This window comes from Pleurodeles waltl, chromosome 1_2 (assembly GCF_031143425.1).
Source record: "Pleurodeles waltl isolate 20211129_DDA chromosome 1_2, aPleWal1.hap1.20221129, whole genome shotgun sequence".
In the NCBI taxonomy this organism is placed as follows: Eukaryota; Metazoa; Chordata; class Amphibia; order Caudata; family Salamandridae; genus Pleurodeles; species Pleurodeles waltl.
The window spans coordinates 1097604924-1097623474 of NC_090437.1; positions in this window are offsets into that span (position 1 = coordinate 1097604924).

Consider the following 18551-nt stretch of genomic DNA (forward strand, 5'->3'; position numbering starts at 1 on the left):
CTTTTAAGACCTACTCCACCACCTACACTTATAAAACCCTTAGGACCTCACAGGAGGCTCTTTGAGACTCACAGGGTGTCAGGAAGAATCCAGTCCAGGTTAGTTGGCACTGATCGGTCAGGCAGTTGCAGGAAAAAGCCACTTGTATCTTGGTGTATCCCTGTACCTTGAACATGAGGTCAACCTGATGACCCTTGGAATCCACCAATTTGTCATGGGTACAAGAAAGAGAGCAATCCTCCATAGCTCACCTCAGGTTGCAGACAACAGTTTCAGTCTTCTTCTAAAGTTCCTCAGGTCCAGTAGTGTTCTGAAGTGGGTGCCTGGAGTAGTTCTATTCATGCCTGGTGCAAGCTAGATGGTGGAAATGACATCTGCAGACCATTTACCTTGTGGCGTCCCTCAGGGATCATCTCTTAGCCCCACTTTATTTAATTTGTGCGTTGCACCTTTGGCCAGACTGATTAGCACCTTTGGCTCTAGGCCAACTTCTTATGCTGATGACACCCAATTTATCATCCCAGTCCATAAGAACTGGGAGGAAGTGGTGAATTGATTTAATGCATGCATGCGAGAAGAAAACAAATGCATGAATTTAAATTGGCTTAAATTAAATGGGTCAAAATGGAAATCTTATGTTTTGGATCTAGAAAGGAACTGTGGAGCTCCCGTTGGTAGCCGATAGATTGTGGAACTTCCCCGGTTCCTATCACGGCCACAAAAAATCTGGGTGTTATGTTGGACGACTGTCTCTCCTTTAAAACACATGTTAATCTTATTGTCAAAACTATTTTTTGACATTGAAAATGCTCAAAAAGACTTTCCCTTTTCTTCAAAGAGAATGGAGAGTTACAGTGGCTCTAGCATTGATAATGTCCAAGCTAGACTATTGTAATGCTTTGATGCTCAATTTGGATAAGGCATCTTTAAGGAAGCTTCAGCTGATTCAGAACACTGCTGCCCGGGCCATCTTAAACCTCCCCCATTCAGCCTCGGCCAGTAGCAGTTTAAATGAACCACACTGGCTAACTGTGGCTAAATGTATTATTTTTAAGACGTTATGCTTGACCTATAAAGCAGTACATGGAAACGGATCTAAATATTTGGCTTCCCGGTTATGCTGGTATAATCCCATTTAGCAACTCAGTTCAAGGGGAGCTTTCAGCATTCAGATCCCCCAGGCCCATTTCGGAAAATGGGTCGATAAAGCATTTACTGTGGCCGCGGCCAAATGCTGGAACTCGCTCCCTCTGTTTATCAGGAAAGAGCATAATTTCTTGGCCTTTAGGATGCTGGTTAAAACCTGGCTTTTTCCGTGCTAATTTGTCTTGACACCTCACTTTACCTTCTGAGCAATTCGATGCCTCGGCCGGAATGCAAATACAAAATACCCCTGGGAATACCATAACCGATAGGCTAAAGGTTTCTGGGGCTAACCCTACACACTTTGAAGTACACCCCAAGTACACCCCAAGTGTCACTTGAAAAGCCCTAGCAGACCTGTCAATTAGGCTATGACATTCAAGCACGGTTTGATGCTTTACTATCAGAAAAGGATCCTCAGAACTCCATCCTGCATATTCTGTCAGGATCAGCTAGGTTATCTCTGCCTAATCAGTTCAACCTATTCTTTGCTCCTGAAAAAACATTCACACTTCATTCACACTTATTCAAATGCTGATTACTATCTGGCAGCAGAGGGAGAGCAAAATAAAGTAATAGCTTCCAGGGACTTCACGCAGGGCAAGGGTAACTGTTTAAAAGTCCCCTTTCCAAACTATTTTTTACAAATGTGGCCTCACCAGTGAATTGATGTTGTAATAAATATTTCAAAAAGTCCAAAAATGCTAACATTTATTTAAATGTGATATTGTAGCCCACTGCTTTCTTGTTGAAGAGTCAACCCTGCTACAGTACAAATAGCTTTTTATGATTTATAACTGTAAGGACACATTTAGCATTAAACTTGTTCATGCCCTATTTTTAAATACTGTGTACCCTGCCTTATAGGCAATAAGGTATACTTAAGGGTGACTCATTAATATTTAAAAGGAAGGTTTAGGCCTGTCACAAAGTGGTTATTTCGAGATGTTGAATGTGCAGTTTAAAACTGCACTGGCAAACTACAGTAGTAGGCCTTAAAGAATGCCTTTTCAGTGCAACTGCAGTGGATGGCACTATGAGAGCTGCAATCCACTGGCAGTATTTAATTTACAGACCATGGGTACATTTAGTACCATGTACCACGGACTGATAGGAAAATTAAATAAACCAATCAGGTGCATACTAATTCTACCATGTTGAAAATAGGAGCAAAAGCACTTTACCTCTTTTAGCAGGGTATAGTGACAAGAGTTCTATAGCCAGCAAAAATAGGATTCAGCAACAAGCCACAAAAATTCCACGGTGAGCCTGTAGAGAGGGTAAATTTCCAACATCTAAGAATACACAATGTGGGAAATGTACCCTCTCTACAGGCTCACCGTGCAAGGAATGATTTAGAATTTGTGTTAAAACATATCTAATCAATACAACTTAGTGCAGAATTATCTCTACAAAGTATATGGAGTGCTAAAGGCACTATGAATAATAGCAATCCTTAAAAGGGTTTAGAAGATACAAATAGGTGCTGACGTCTAGCATAAACTTGAGAAATGTATATTTGAATGAAAAATCAATGCGCTCAATGATATCGCAATAAAAAACATTCAGTCCAGTCAGTGACTGATGTTCAGATAGTAGGTGGGAACCAGTCTCTGGGTCTCTCCAGGGCAAAGCACAACACCCTACCATAGCAAAAATAGGCCCTCTAGACACTAGGAAAAATGAAATAAAAGTTAATAGCTCACTGATGGCATCTAAAATCCTGGAATCAATAAGTTACACCATGAATGCCATATAAGAAAATACTCACAAGTCCACATAGCAGCAGGATTCAGTACCTGCCCACACTTTTACTAGAAGGGGGACATTCAATCCTGTCACTTAGCAAGAAAGTGACAATCTTTCTCCTGCTATGCACTGACAATGTTTAATTCCATGTCAACACAAATCGGTGAAGCTTAATCTCAGTTCCTGGACATATACCTTAAAAAAAAAAACTTATCTGCAGTTTCAGCTACTGCATTATACCAAGAAAATAAAGCATGACCTAATACCACATGGCAAACCGGGATAGTTGGGCTATGGGTATTACGCAAATATGGTAACCCATGTGTACTCTAAAGTAATGCACATGAACAGTGCTGTGGTTATGTATGTTCATTACAAAGGCTAAATAAAAGACAGACAAGGAAAGCAGGAAAGTAAAGTAACCTATTCTCTAATGATGGAGATAGAGGCATGGGTAGTTAGATCTATTTTGCAAAAAAGGGATTATCTCTGTGCAGATAACTGAAAGAGAGACGGTTAGTCCTGCAAGTGTTTTAGTAAGTCGGTTCTAAACTTAAGATTCAGTGAGTAACTGAATTTTGGGAATGGGAATTTGAAATAGAAGTGAGGATTGTTTTTTTTGTGGAGTTTGTTTTTAATTGTTTTACTATTAATGTTATCTGCATTTTTGTACACATACCAGATCCAGAAGTCATAAATGAGGCGGGCTGCTGCCTAAGTCCCGTCTTCAGTCATGGATCATGGCTGTTTCAACAGACTTCCTGGTTGTTCCAGAGAACCCTTTTTGTTAGGGTTGAGAGTGCAAGCACTCTTGCCTGTTGTAATCTCTGTGGGCTTTTAACCACGCCCACTCTTGCTATTGATTGTTTGTTGTGCTTGTTTTAAATGCTTCATTTTTATTGGTGAATTTTGTGTATTGTCCCTCCTTTGTGTACTGAGTTCTCTGCCACAGGAGATTTCACTAAGTGAACATTTTTGTTGGCCATCACACTACCTCACGTTTCCTCCTGTTACAGGGTGTGATGTCACCTCCCCCGGTTTCGATTTGTCTTTCATCCCAGCCGCGATCCTTTCTAGACATTTACATAGGGTGCCAATAACTCTCACTCTCATGGTGGCATGACACTGAATAGGCTTGTTTTTGTCAACTGCTTTAATTTTCATTTTTAATTTATGTGGCAAGAAAAGTCCAGTTAGGAATTTACAATGCTAATAGCTCTAACTGGAGCGAACCCGAGACCCATTGAATTGTAAATGCGTGTTTTTGATCTAGCGGGCCACAGCTAATGATTAATCATAGCGGCTACATTAAGCAAGTGTGCTGGTTTCTCTGTAATTGATGTGATCTTGCCATTAGAGCTGCAACTTTACTTGATTGTATGACAAAGATGTAAAGTTGGATACTATAAAACCAACTTAAGCTTAATGACAGAAAGACAGAAACTTTCCTGTCTTTCCCGCTCACCACAATTTGGAACAACGCTTTTGGTCTTCTTCCATGAGTCAGCGTGCCCCTGTCCACTTATCAAGAATCTGGAGATAAAGTTCGATTCACGTTTATCTGCTGTAGAACTGATTAAGACGGCGACCGAATCTTATATCTTCCAGCTTTGAATTCTTAAACATATAATAAATCTTTCGAATGGACAAAATAGCACCCAGGTAATGAATGCCTTTACCTCGGACAGACTAGATTAGTGTAATTCTGAGTATCTCTGAGTATCTGGCCTTACCGAAGACATCGATAAAAAGCGCATAAGTGGTAGAAAATGCGGCTGCTCGCGCGAGACTGAATATTAAGAAGTATGAGGCTATTAGGTTTGAAGGTGCTGTGCTTAGTACACAAGATATTGCGTTATATCAATCTAATGCCACTTTCTAAAAGATTTTCGATGCAGCAGCCTCCAGTCTGATGGATCCGCTCTTCTGACAGTTGCTATATTGCTATATTCTGCAAAGCATTACTGAGCAGAAGTGGCCTTTTCAAGGGCTGCTTCTAAAATGTGGAACGATCTCCCCCTCAGCCTGCTTTCCAAAAGCCTCTGTTGAAATGTAGGACATTTTTAAAGACAAAGCTCTTTCTCCAGATTTTCTGTTGTAACTAGTGGCCTGTTACTGGTGGCATCTTTGAGCGCCAGGAAAGCTATGGGTGAACGACTGTGCTTTACAAATCATGTAAAAAACATAAAACAAAATAAAAACATAATTCTGTATATCCTATTTGTCCTCTGAAAGTTGCCACAATGCTTGACATACCTAGCATACGTGGAAACAATGTGGCAGCTCAAAAGATTAAAAGTGCAGTTCTAGTTCATGCAATGACATTTCACACGATGTGTGTTGACTTACACAGGGCAGCTTAACAATGTTTTTTCTTATTTGTTGCCAAAAATATATATTTTTCTAGTGAATGCAAATCTTTTAAAAGCAATTGCTTTCAGTGTTGCTGTTTTAAATTTTTTATTAACACGCTCTTGGTAGGACGTTCTATTACCGTTGATTTTATTGTAAAACACCTTCTGTAACCAATTCCTGTACAATCATCTTTTGTGTCATCCGTACTCGTACAATCATTAGTTAAAGTGAAAGTATAACAGTGATCTCCCCATCAAAATCAGGCACCCCTACTGCTCAATGTGCTTTTACTCACCCCACACTTCCATGGCGCGGTTCATACAAATATATCTTTCTACGTGGTTTTAGTGACCCTTACAATGTATGTTTTTACGACAGTTCCACAATAAATATTTTGTCTTCCCAGAGTATATTATTTGTAAATAATTTCATTTTTAGAATAGGTTATTTTGTAGTTACTCACAGTAATAAGGCTGAATTTGCACTCCGCCCCCTTTAATTAGTTTGTACTCTGGGAGTCAGATTTCAAATCTGCAGTCCAGGTAGCTGGGAGTCACTTTAATATTTGAGGGAGCACGGTTGCCCCTTAAAAAATGCCAGGTCAGCGGAAGGATACTTCTAGCTCTCATCTGAAGCTTTTTATGAATTGACAGCCGCCATGGCCCTGTCAGACTGCACCTATGCCGACGTATGTTTTACCTCCCACGTTCCGTAATAGGTGCAGCTCTGTTCAACCTTGATCTGTAAGCGTGTACCACATGCTCGCTCTTGAATGATGCTGCACAATAGCTCCGAAGTGAATTTGTTTGTTGCGCTCAACCACAGGAGATAAATCAAACTGTCTGTTCTCCTCAGGCGCATCTTTCATATTTTGATTGAGAAATGCAGGTATTTTGTGATAAGTCTACAGGCAGCAAATTCTTTTGTTCCTAAACCGGTAACAAATGACACGTTATAAGCAACTTGTCTTTCCAATAATGGAAGAACATAGACGTGTTTTCCTTTCACGAATAGAACGGGTACTCTATGTCTGAGATATTACCTTTAGAAGTGACATAATGGAATTTGGTGTTATTCCCACATCATATTCAACTTTCATTGTTTCGAGTTTAGCGATTCAATAAATCATCTTTTATATACTCGGGCAGGACAGAACACAGTATAATCGGCCTGGTGGACTCAGTGAATTTCTCGGCGTCCTATTTCACCGAACATTTAAGCACTTCGACCTGTGCGAAATTTTCGGGTACATTTCACGAGTAGGTAATTACGAGAGTGCCAGACAATTATGCAGCATTTACTGAACCTCGTAAATAATTACAAAGTAGGATAACAACCTCCCCTCGTGCTTTATTTCCCCCAAGTACTTTTCAGCAGGCCAACCTGCCCCAATAACCGGAGTAGGAATATGCCTCGGATGCAGTAAACACGAAGATCTGCATTGCTGTTCCCCGTTTTAATAATCCAAACAATAGATACCCCCATTCACCATAAATCAATAACTCATTTATAAAACATGCAGACCTTCATATTAATTCCTTCCACAATTATTTGAAATCACATTAAACAGAAACACGAGTCGATTTCCAAAACAGAAGAAAGACACGGCGAAATAATACCTTTTTTGAAATAGACATGTAATCTAATGATCATAGTGTGTGAGAATAAAATTATAATACACTAATAACTGATCCAATGGCTTGTTGATTATGGTCACAGCACTAGGAGCCGTGAACACATGAGGGAAACCTGACAAACATGGGTTTATCCGACATAACAGGAAGTGGCATATGCGTATTTTGTGTATATATTAAATCAGTCCCTACAAAAATCGCGCAGAGTAGTTGAAGTCCCAATGGAGATCGAAACGCGTTGGCTTGCCTGTTAGAGTACTTTGGTGCCTTATTATTAAGGCTATGATTGAACTATTGTTTTAAAGAAAGAAAGCTATGTGGCACAAGGCCAGGGGACATTGGATATTGTGTAATACATTTAAAGTTGTTCTCTTGTGAACATAATATAATACGTTTTTCTGTTACTGTAAATGTGTAAGAATTTGATTTTCACACTATGATTTTTAGATAACATGCCCATTTAATTAAAAAAATGTGTTAATTTGCTGTGTCTTTCTTCTGTTTTGAAATTTAACTCTTTTTCCTGTTTAAAGTAATTTCAAATAATTGTAGAAGGAATTAATATGAACATGCTGAATAATGTCTGCATGTTTTCTAAACGAGTTATTGATTCATGGTGAATGTGGGTATCTGTTCTTGTTTGGATTATTTGAAAGTACCCCAACCCCCATTTTCCTTAGTGGGTCCAGCCCCATCTTAAGGCAGCCACAAAAATGTTGCTACCTACTCCATGCAATAAATTCTGAAACCTGATTTTTTGGATTTTGCCAGGTGCCATAATTGTCACAATGTCTTCCAGGGCACCCATCATCAGCACCATAATGAGTGTTACCACTGTAGCTAAATGATAGTATAAACCGTAAACAATTAAACAAATAATGAATGAGTGGCCGTGTTGATTAGTCTTTATGTGTAACCAAAGTAAGGGCCTGATTTAAAGTTTGGCTTGAGGGTTACACCGTCACAAAAATGGCAGATATCCAGGCAGCCGTATTACAATTCCATTATATCCTATGGAACTTGTAATTCCAAGCTCTAAATCAGGCCTTAAATCCCGACAATAACCATGTTGGGTTAAACATTGTTGTTTGCACATTTTGACTGAAGACAGCTTTATGCCATCTCTGTTGCATTTCTCACTATAATATCCATTTGTTTGTTAAGCTATTTATGTAGTTCAGAGGTTTAATAACATTTTGGATGGTCACCCACACACCTTTTGTTCTAGATGCTGTTAGGTTATGACTTCGGAAGTGAACTGGAGCCTACTAACCAGGCACCAGTGTGCTCTTCCTAAATTGGTATAGTTGAATTGGCATACCCAATTAGCAAGTACTTTAACCCCCTTATAAGTCCCTAGTAAATGGAATTAGTGGTACCCAGGGCATGGGTGTTAAAGGGGGTCACCAGGGCCTGAAGCACTGGCTGTGCCACCCGGAGGACCCACATAAACTAATGACAGCAGGCTTGCCATTGGCATTGCAGAGTGCAGGAGCAGTGCAAACTATCTTTAATATATATGTCAGCCACCATAAGGCAGATAGGATTACATTAAAGGTATGTATATATAAGTGCAAGTTTATATGTCAATATACTAGCCTTTAGCATTAAAGACCATTAAAAGTGAACAACGGTCAATAGAATAACATGGGCTGGCACTCAGACATACCCAGAGTCGCCAGCTCCATTATTGTACTGCTGAAATGGGTCATGTTTGGTATCAAACAACATGCCTTCTGACCCCTGACACAAATCTCATTTTTAGGGCGATGTGGCATGGAACCAGAAAGTAACCTTAGAGGTCGCCCACAGATTTGCCCCAGTTTTCCCGTACTCTGGCTACCAGTTAGCACCTGCTGCAGCTAAAACAGGATTCTGATTCCCTGGCTAGTGGTGTGAACACTCCCAGGAGTCAGGACAATGGCCTGGGTGGGAAGGAGGTCACACCTCCCTTCCTCCCAGGAAGGCTAGCAAAGTGGCTAGCGAAGTGGCACATCAAGACAGTGAGCTTCAAAGAGCACAATGCCTTTGATATGCAAGCAGGATGTCCCCCAGTGGAAGACAAAGTGTACCTTAGCTCCCCTGGCACATTTACATCCGGTATGATGGGAAAATGACCTAGTCAGGAGTGTACACCCCCAGAAGGCTAGCAACACCTCTAGGGTGGGCAGCCTGGTCTGTACAGCCAAGGAAGACTTCTGACAACTTCAAAAGTGGCAAAATAGAGGGCTCTGGGTAGAAAATATGCTGCCACCCACCGAATGTGGTCACTTCAGAGGTGGATTAGCTGCTGGGGCTAGTAGTCCATTGGCTACTTGCACCACCACCCCTAACGTCCCACAATCAAGGATTTAAGGAATACCTCTGGCACCAGAACCTCAGATCTGGAACAACTTGTGAAGAATGGACAAGAGCAGAAGCGTATCGAAGGCAACAGGAACCTGCACTAATCAAAGGTGAGGTACCTTGAACCTCTAGCAAACTTCCTGGAACTGATCGACTAAGGTAGGTCCGGACCAAAGACTGATTCCCCCAGGAAAGAGGGAACCCTTTGTGAACTGAAGGCAAGACCAGACTCTCTTGGGCTAGTGGCACTAGTCCCTCACCCATGTCAGATAAAAAGTACCTACTAGATCCAAAGATGCGCTTGCCATCAGGCTCTCTGAGGGATCGCCCAAAGACAGGTGGTTCAGTGCATTGTGGGAAGTGTAGTCCAGCTCCCTGCCAAGAGACAGTTGGATACAATTTTCTGCTGGACCTCTGGAAGGGGAGATAGCTTTTCCTTCACCTCATCAGTTCCAAAGCATGTTGGTGGCCACGTCCAAGTCATCATTATGTTTACTCAATGCTGCAACTCGAGGCCACACCGCAACATCTTCACCCAATATCACATGTGGCACCATTGTCAAGTTTCTGCATCTGCTTCCTCAACTGCACCATCTCAGTGGTAAAACCAGCAACTGCAGCTCCTGTTTAGCACCAAGGATAGCCAAGCACACGTCTACACCTGAGACGCCCATGGTGGAGTTGTTCTGCCTGGTGAGTTCTGGATGAGGGGTCCGCACAAGCTTAACCCTCAGTGGGCTCCCACAAACCCGACCTGCAACTGACCGAGAGTCACAAGTACTATTTTTCACCAGCTGCTGCTCCAGCACCAAAGACAATCTGGACACCTTTGCACCCGGGCCTCCTGAGCCAGGTGAAATAGGTCTGACTGTCACAGATTGGTCCTGGGACCTGCACAACCTTAACTATGAGTGGGTTCCTCTGAGCATACCCCACAAGTGACTGAATGTCACTAGTAATTTTCCCACTGAGTAAGGTCAGACAGTTGATAAATGTACTGATTTTATTTTCACTCTAAAATCCATAACTTTGGCTATACGTCTCTGACTTACTTTGTTTTGGTGTCGATATTTATATAAAAAATCGACTTCATTTTTATTAAGTAGTGTTGAAGTTCTTTCGAATCGTGTCAATTACTTATCGGCCATGTTGGTACTGTACTCTGATCCTCTAGTGAAGCTGAGCAAAGGATTTATTATTGTGAAACCAAAGAGCCATCTTTGGGGTACTGTGAGAAAATTACATAGTGAAGCCTAACCAGCATCACTGCATAATACTCCAATTTCCTACATACTGCTAAATGAGTACGACTTGCTACCATAGTTATAGATAAGCAGGAGAATGGGCATGATTCTAAAGAGTTTCTTGAGGACATTATGAGATAGCTAGAACATATACTGTGTTTGACAGGCATTTTACAGCACAAACATAAACAACTGCTGTAGAAGTAAGATTTATATAAGACATTTTGCATTATCTGCACAACACATTTTCCCTGGAGCAAATCTAGATTAGTTTGGAGCAACACTGCAGTGACTATGTGCAAAAAGATTAATTAAATGTGTAAAAACATTAAATAAACTTGAGGTGTTCACTGACACTTTCTGATTTTGTCCAGAGGCAACCCTAGTAAATGATTTAATTTTCGCTATTGGAATGCTGATTTGTATTGGATTTGACTTTTGGCAACAATCCTACGATTGTGCTTTTAAGTAAAAATTGCTCTGAAACAAGTGCAAGGGAATGAAAAGATGCTTAATCCAAAAAACCTTATCTCAGTGTTCACAACATTTTATAATTGATGAAGTTGGGCATCTTGCCAGTTCTCATCTGTCTCATTTTGGGGTCATTCGGGGATGGACTCTCTTTCCACCTATTGCTTATGCAGGTGGCGTGACTGGTGGAGTCCTTTGTGGCAATTTGGGGCATCTCTCATACCTAACACCTGTGTAGTAGTTTGGTGGTAACCTGGTTTGTGTCTAGATGAACTAAGAGGTAGGTATTATGGGTAGTGTCTTATGATAAGTGTACCAACTGTTGGAGTCACAGTCAGCGAGGGAGGTCTGTAACTCTTAGAGGCCGTTGCATCTCTCTGTGTGCTTTAGTCACCTATGCATGACGCTGTTGCACCCAGATGCAGTACTAAAGCGTCTTTTTAACGTCCTGTTCTTATTTGACTACTTTTGAGCGCAGTTGCATGTATCTGGCAGGTGTGCAGTATTTTGTGGTCACTGGTCCTAGGGTGGATTTGGGCTCTGCTGATTAGGTTATGAAAACTGTTATTGTGTATATGTGTTTATGTGGGGGTTAGCATTACAGAAGGTTGGTGGTAATTTTGTGACTGTTTTCACAAGTGGCCTTCAAGACGAAGCACTTTTGTATATTTTTGTACGATCCTTAATGTCAGCAATACGCCTACTGACGTAAAATGCACCACAATTATTGAGGTTGGTGGTATCCCCAGTGCTGCCTTATGCTCTACTTTGTCCTTTGCCTAACTTAAATAGATATGTCCTTTATTATGAGGGCAGTTAGATGCAACACAATTTTCAAGGAGGAGGTAATACCATTATTCCACAAAACAGGGATAATTAAAATGATGTAGGAAATTCAAGGACGCTGCTTCATTTTGAAACAGTTAAAATACTTTCCAGAAGAAGCAAAGTTGTAGAAATTTATGAAAAAAATGTAGTTTATTTTAGCCCCCTTCAGAACTAGAACTAAACATGCCTTATTCACCTGTGTTAATATGAAGTGCTTTGCTTTTGGGCGCATGCCCAATGTTTAACCAGACAGAAAGTTCAATACCAATGAGTAGTGGTAATAAGATTAAAACTGTCCTTTACCGTTGGCTAATAGCTAAAGGTAATATTGGTACCTCTGGTCATTTCCACATGCTAGCTCTGTCTGACTTTGCTTCCAGAAACATTATTTCAAGACATTGCTGCGAGATGTGTGGTCTCACTTCACAGTGATTTACCCAGTTTATTTACAGTAGCAGAATGCAGATCATTTCCAGTAACTGCATTACCGGAAATCATCCGTCTCCAAGCCATTATTGGTGTATTGGAAATGACTCCCTTTTATAATTTCCCAATCAGCAATAGTACCTTGAGCATCTGTACAGATGCAGTGAGGTTTTTCCATTGGCTGTATGAAGTACTTAACCTGAAAAAATGTTGTTCCCAACCAAGCGATCACATGATGAATTTCACTTACAAATAGGAACGCTACCATTCCAGGAAACCTCACGAATTTCTGCTTCCTCGAAACAGTAAGAATGAGAAAACACAGTCTAGAAAAGATGCATTTATTTTAATAGACATTAAAATACCCCAAGAAAGGTCAAATGACTATAATGTTGACAATTAATAACATCACTCAGAACTTACCTTTCTAATTTTAGATGATATGTACAGTTCCGAAGAAACAAAAACACTTTACTACACTAATACCAGAATAGACATTCAATAAGAAGTGCCAAGGTAGTGCGTTGAACGTTTGGCTATAGGCTAGGCTGTGAAGGAGAACCATAATGCAAGCAGGGCTATTCTTTTCTGCCATGTATTGGCAAGTCCTCTTCTTTTTCTGGGGAAAGGTTTCCAGCACTTGCACACTGAGATTTGCTCCACCTTTCAGCTGGAGCACTACTTTTCAAAGTTGGATGCGTGTATCCATGATGGGAGGCCTTGACACTTGACTTCTGCATTGGTAGCATCAGGAAGGGTTTTTTGGTAGTGCATTTTCACATGTACCCTGTCTACTGTATGAAGTTGATAACAGGGTTGACTGACTTCCTTGGATAAAGACCTTGATACCTGTGAATGAAGTCTTTACTCAATGTATTAAAACACAAAAATAACCCAAGATAATGTCATCAGCCAAATGTATATCTAAAGTAGATAGGAGTACCGGTGGCAAGAACAGGAGTCTCATCGGTCTGCCCATTAGGACCTCATGTGAGCTATGGCCTGTTTTTGTATTTGTGGTATCTTGCATACTCATGAGTGCAGTGGGAAATGTAGTCTCTGCACAGATCTTTGTAAGTTTATTTTTAAAGACCCCATTATTTTTCTCAATCTTCCCTGCTGAGTGAGCTAATAGGTATAGTGAAATGTCTGTTGTTTTTGGAGAACCTTGAAAATGACATGCATTATTTGGGCAGTGAAGTGAGTTCCACCAAATCTTTTTATGGCTAGTGTATTTCCAAACCCATGAATAGAGTCTTTTAGCAGGATTTTTGTAACTGCCTTTGAATTGGCAGAAAACATGCAAAAAATGATGACATATTCATAATTGTGTCGGTCAGGCATGTTAATAAGATCCACTTGTATATTTACAAATTGTCCCCATTGTGGAGGGGGGATAGGAAGCCTGTTTAGTTCTGGCTGATTTCCCTCTAATGTGGGCTTGACAAATGGCGCAGATGTAACAATATTGTTATGGCACTGTAGGCAAATTTAGTGCAAACCAATCTTTTTTTTTACAGCAGTAATCATTACTCCTTGATGACATGCACCATTCTTGATGCACATGAGCAAGGTATGGGAATAGGACCCGCTACCTGCAGCCATCTTGGAAATGTCATAGGTGGTCCAAATATAACCTGTATCCCTTCTATCTCCACTGCTATTTCTGCCCTTTGGACGTGTTAACTTGTAGCTTAGCAACGTCTTGCAAGGTTGCCATTGGAGCACACTAGCTACGAAATCAGGCAGGACATTTCCACAAGTAACTTCATTATAGGAAGACTGGTGGGCTTCAAACTTTATGACAACAATTTCTCTAGGGTGTAGGCGGGCATCTAACAGGGTGGCTACCTAGGGGCCATTTTTGATTTGCCCTTCGCTGGAAGTGAGGAAGGCCTGTTGCTTCTGCAGCTGCCATAGTCATGTGCAGCTCCGAAGGCATAATGAGAAACAGTGTAGATGTGGCTTATTTATCCTTGGCCAAAATACAAGTTCTAGTGAGAGTGTGAAGTTCAGCCACCTGAGAGGAGGAGACAAGTGGTTGCTCTGCATGACCTAATGCTGGGCACATACTATGTAGCAAGCTACCAGAAAACCAAGGACATTGCGCAGAGAGGCACTATCCATATAAAGGACCATGTAGGGATGTGGAATGGAATATCTATGAGATTGCTACTAGGCATCACCAAGTGAGCTATTATTATGAGGTAATCATGCTGTTCGCCTTCCTTGGGACTAGGTAAGAGAGACACATGGTTCAGGAATGGATACCTATTTGCAATAAAGTGGCCTGCAGAGAACCATAGGATCTCATATGAGTGAGCTGGGCTTTAGATAAATGTTGGATTTTGGAGGGGTGGCATTAGCAGGGCGCAACTAGGAGAAATACTTTTATTTCTCCTAGTTTTTTGCTCCTTCTATGTGTGCTGCATTCTACAGCACACATAGAAATAGCAAATTGCCATTGCAGATTGTTTTTGTGTAAGAAAGTTTTCCTTCCTGCACACAAAACAATCTCCCCCTCAATGCAGCCATCCCTGCACCATGGCACAAGGGCGGCTGTGCTGGTGCTTGGCTGCAAATTCAGCTTGGGCACAGGGAACAACACAAGGGTGTGCCGTATTCTATTAAATAGAGCGCATCCCTGTGTTGTGAAAATTACAGAGCGTGGCATTTCCAATTTTGGTGCAGCGTCGCGCTCCATCATTTTCTGTTAAACATGGGCCACAGTTAACTGCATGAAGAAAAAGAAGAAAAGAACAATACTGAAACACAGGGGTAGACACAAATATTCCCCGTTGGGTCATAGTTTCACTGAGCCCCCTTGTATTGAAAGCACTCAACTTTGTGAGAACCTTTTAGGCGGCTGGACTCAAAGGCTTAGACCTGGCCAATGTTTGTATCTCAATTTATGCGAGACACACACAATTTCAGAGCCCCTAATTCATACCCAACACCCTGTATATCATACTCATACCTCGATTTATCTATATTCATACCTGGTGCACTGTACCTTAGGAGCCTTAAAACTCAGAACCTAGCACTTTGAATCTAGCGCTTTGAACCAAGTACTTTAAACCTAGTGCTTTGAACCTAATGCTTTGAACCTACGATTTTAAAACTATGGCCTCATCTGCAAAGAATTGGCATAGGGCAGTGCAGCAAGTCATTTTGCTGCGTTGCCCTGTGCCAATTCGAAAGAGCAGAAATGCATCATATCTACAAGATATGGTGCATTCCTGTCTTTTCAGATAGCACCGGCGCATAAATTACAGCCAAGCGCCAACTCAAGTACCCTTGAACAAAGTGCAAGGGTGTCCGTGTAGTTGGCATGATTGTTTTTGTGCAGGAAGGGGCACAATCCTATTTCTACTAACACAGAGTCTCACAGTGAAAATCCTCAATATTGTGGTTTATCAGAGAGAGTAACAGCACCAAAAACCTTGCCTACTAAGGTAATCTTCGAGTCTCCATTTAACAATGAAACTATTTGTGGGTTTGAATTCAGATTAATAATTAGTGAGCCTTAAATGCCTGTTGCCTTTAACATGTGGTTTTCACAATCAATTTGACATGCGTTGTACCTTTATCATCACTTTTCATAATAAACATTCAGGTGTATTACCTTTATCATTGGCTTTTCATCACAATCAACTCAATCAATCAATCAATCATGGGATTTGTAAAGCACAGCTTATTAACCCAGAGGGTATCCAGGCACTGTGAGTGGTGTCTGCGAAATTATGTCACCATCTTTCTGGTTTCAATGGGGATCCATTTGAACATCTAACATAGTGAGCGGAGGTTGTGGAAACTGGTGGAGGCCACTGTGTTTATCTGTCATTTGAACGTGAGTTTGCTGTCGATGATGACGCCAAGGTTGGGGTGTGGTCCGAGTGTGGAGGGCCACCAGGAGTCGTCCCATAGGGGGGTGTTGTCTTCAAAGATGATCACCTGTGTCTTGCTTGAGTACCATTTCAAGCAGTTGGATTTCATCAATTTGGCGACATATGACATGGCGTTGCAGAAGTTATCTCTGGGACTGGTGTGCTCTTTGAAGAGGGAGAGAATGAGTTGGATGTTGTCTGCGATGATGTGGAGTCTGTGGGAACAAACAGTATCGGCTAGGTGGCATCATGTAGGTGTTTAAAAGTGTGAGGCCAAGAGAAGACCACTGGGGGATGCCGCATATGGTGCTCTTAGGTTCCAATGTGAACAGTAGGAGGCAGACTCTCCGGGTGCCCCCCCATAAGGAATACGTGGATCCGTTTGTTTCAGATACCAATGTGCTGGAGTATGGAGGTGAGGGTGTAGTCGCAGATGGTATCCAGTGCGGCAGAGAGGTCAAGGAGGATCATGGCTGCCTTCTCTTCGTGGTCAAGATGGGTCCTGATGTCATCCATAGCAGTGATGAGGGCAGTCTCAGTGCCGTAGCTGGTGTAGAAGCTGCATTGGGAGGAATCCAGAAGGTTGCATCTTTCCAGGTGTTTGGAGAGCTGTTGATTGATGGCTCTTTCCAGGACCTTGGCTGGGAAGGGGAGCAGGGAAATAGGGCGACAGTTTTTGAGTTTGCTGGGGTCGATAGAAGGTTTCTTAAAGAATGTTTTGATCTCTGCTTGCTTCCATGCTTTGGGGATGGTGGTCATTTTAATGGAATTGTTGAGGATGGGGATGAGGATGCTACTGATTTTCTTCTGTCCCAGATTGAAGATGTAGTGGGGGCATGGGTCGCTGGAGGAGCCAAAGTGGGTTGTACTCATGAGGGCTGCTGTGTCCTGGATGGAAAGAGGCTTCCTGTTGAATTTATCCTGTAAGTAATCAGCTAATTAGTCACAGAGGGCCTCAGAGGGCTGGATCATGATTTCAGTTGCTGCAGGATGGGAAAACATGAAGAGTCCTTGATGCTGCTGAGTAGGGTGATCTTTTTGGCTTCTCTGAAGCAAAGATACTATGAATTTAGAGCTTCTTTGAAAGTGGTGAGGTGAGCTAATGCTGCACCAGCACCCTTCTAGCCTTTTGCGTTCCCTCTTGAGTGAGAGGAGTTCATGGGTGTACCAACATGTATGTTTGCTGGCTCTTTTGGCTGTGGATTTCCTAGTGAGGACTTCATTGGTGCCCTTCTGGATACATTCTCACAGCTTGCGGGTGTGTTGCTCAAGGTCACTGGAGAGTATAGGTTTGCTGTAGTGGAGGGTGGTGTTCCATTGAGGGTCTGTGATTTTTCCACATCTGCAGAGGGGGAGTGGTGAGATGATCCGGACTGCAGGATATGGTGAAATGTACCAGGGGATGGTCCGTCCATGTGAGCTCTGTTGTGTGGGAGAAGTTAATCTTATCACTGGCTGTAATCATGGGGTCCAAGATGTGTCCTGCAATGTGTGTGGGGCAGGTGACTAGTTACTTAGGTTGTCAGGGAGGTTGGTGGAGTTGTGGTTGTTGGGGTTTTCCAGGTGGAAATTGATATCTCCTAGGAACATGTAGAGTTTTGAGTCGATCGCCAGGGGGGCAATGAAGTCAGCTATGACTCTGCATCAGGTGGGGTCCCAGAGGTCTTCACACGAGGGTGTCCCTGACGGACGTTCTGGCATCAATTTGTATGAGGAAGCTAAGGTGTTCCATGAGGTGGGATGTCTCCTCCTCGAAGGTGGTAGGTGCAGGTGATGTCGGGGGCCAAAGCGGGTGAGCCAAGTTTCGGTGATGAACATCTGGTCTGGGTTGAGGGTGGTTATGGTGTCCCATATTTCAGTGGCGTTTTTGCAGAGTGATTTTGTGTTGAGCAGTGGGCAGAGAAGGTGCTTCTCGGGCCTGGGGATGGCAAACAGGAGCCAAAGGGGGTGTAGGTGTTGCAGCTGAATTGACATTGATGGCAGGTGAAGGGTCTGACCATAGTTGGAGGGGAGGTGATACAGCAGATGTTGTCTCAGTTCCTGGGGTCCAGGAGCTCGGTGGCAGAGTATCGGCAGATGGTGGGAGAGCCAGGGGTCCTAGCTCCGGGTGCAGTCCAGTCATGGACAGACTCAGAAGGGCTTGCCTTTGACATGCCTTTGGTGTGGCCACCATTAAGTACGTCTTGAGGTGGGAGGAGGGCACTGGGAGGAGGGCAGGTGGGCAAAGCGGGAGGTGGGAAAAAAACAGCGAGAAAAGGCATCAGGGGCCGGGGCAGAGACACACAGCAAAAGGGTCCCCAAAAGGGATACCTAGAGGGTGACTCAGGCCCATTGTAAAGAGTGTAAGCTTTCCACAAGGCAGCCATCCAGCATACAACCATAAAATTACACATGTATGCAGAATTATAGTAGGCAACACAACATAATTTGGGGCATATTTAAGAGCCCCTAGTGCCACTGGATCATCA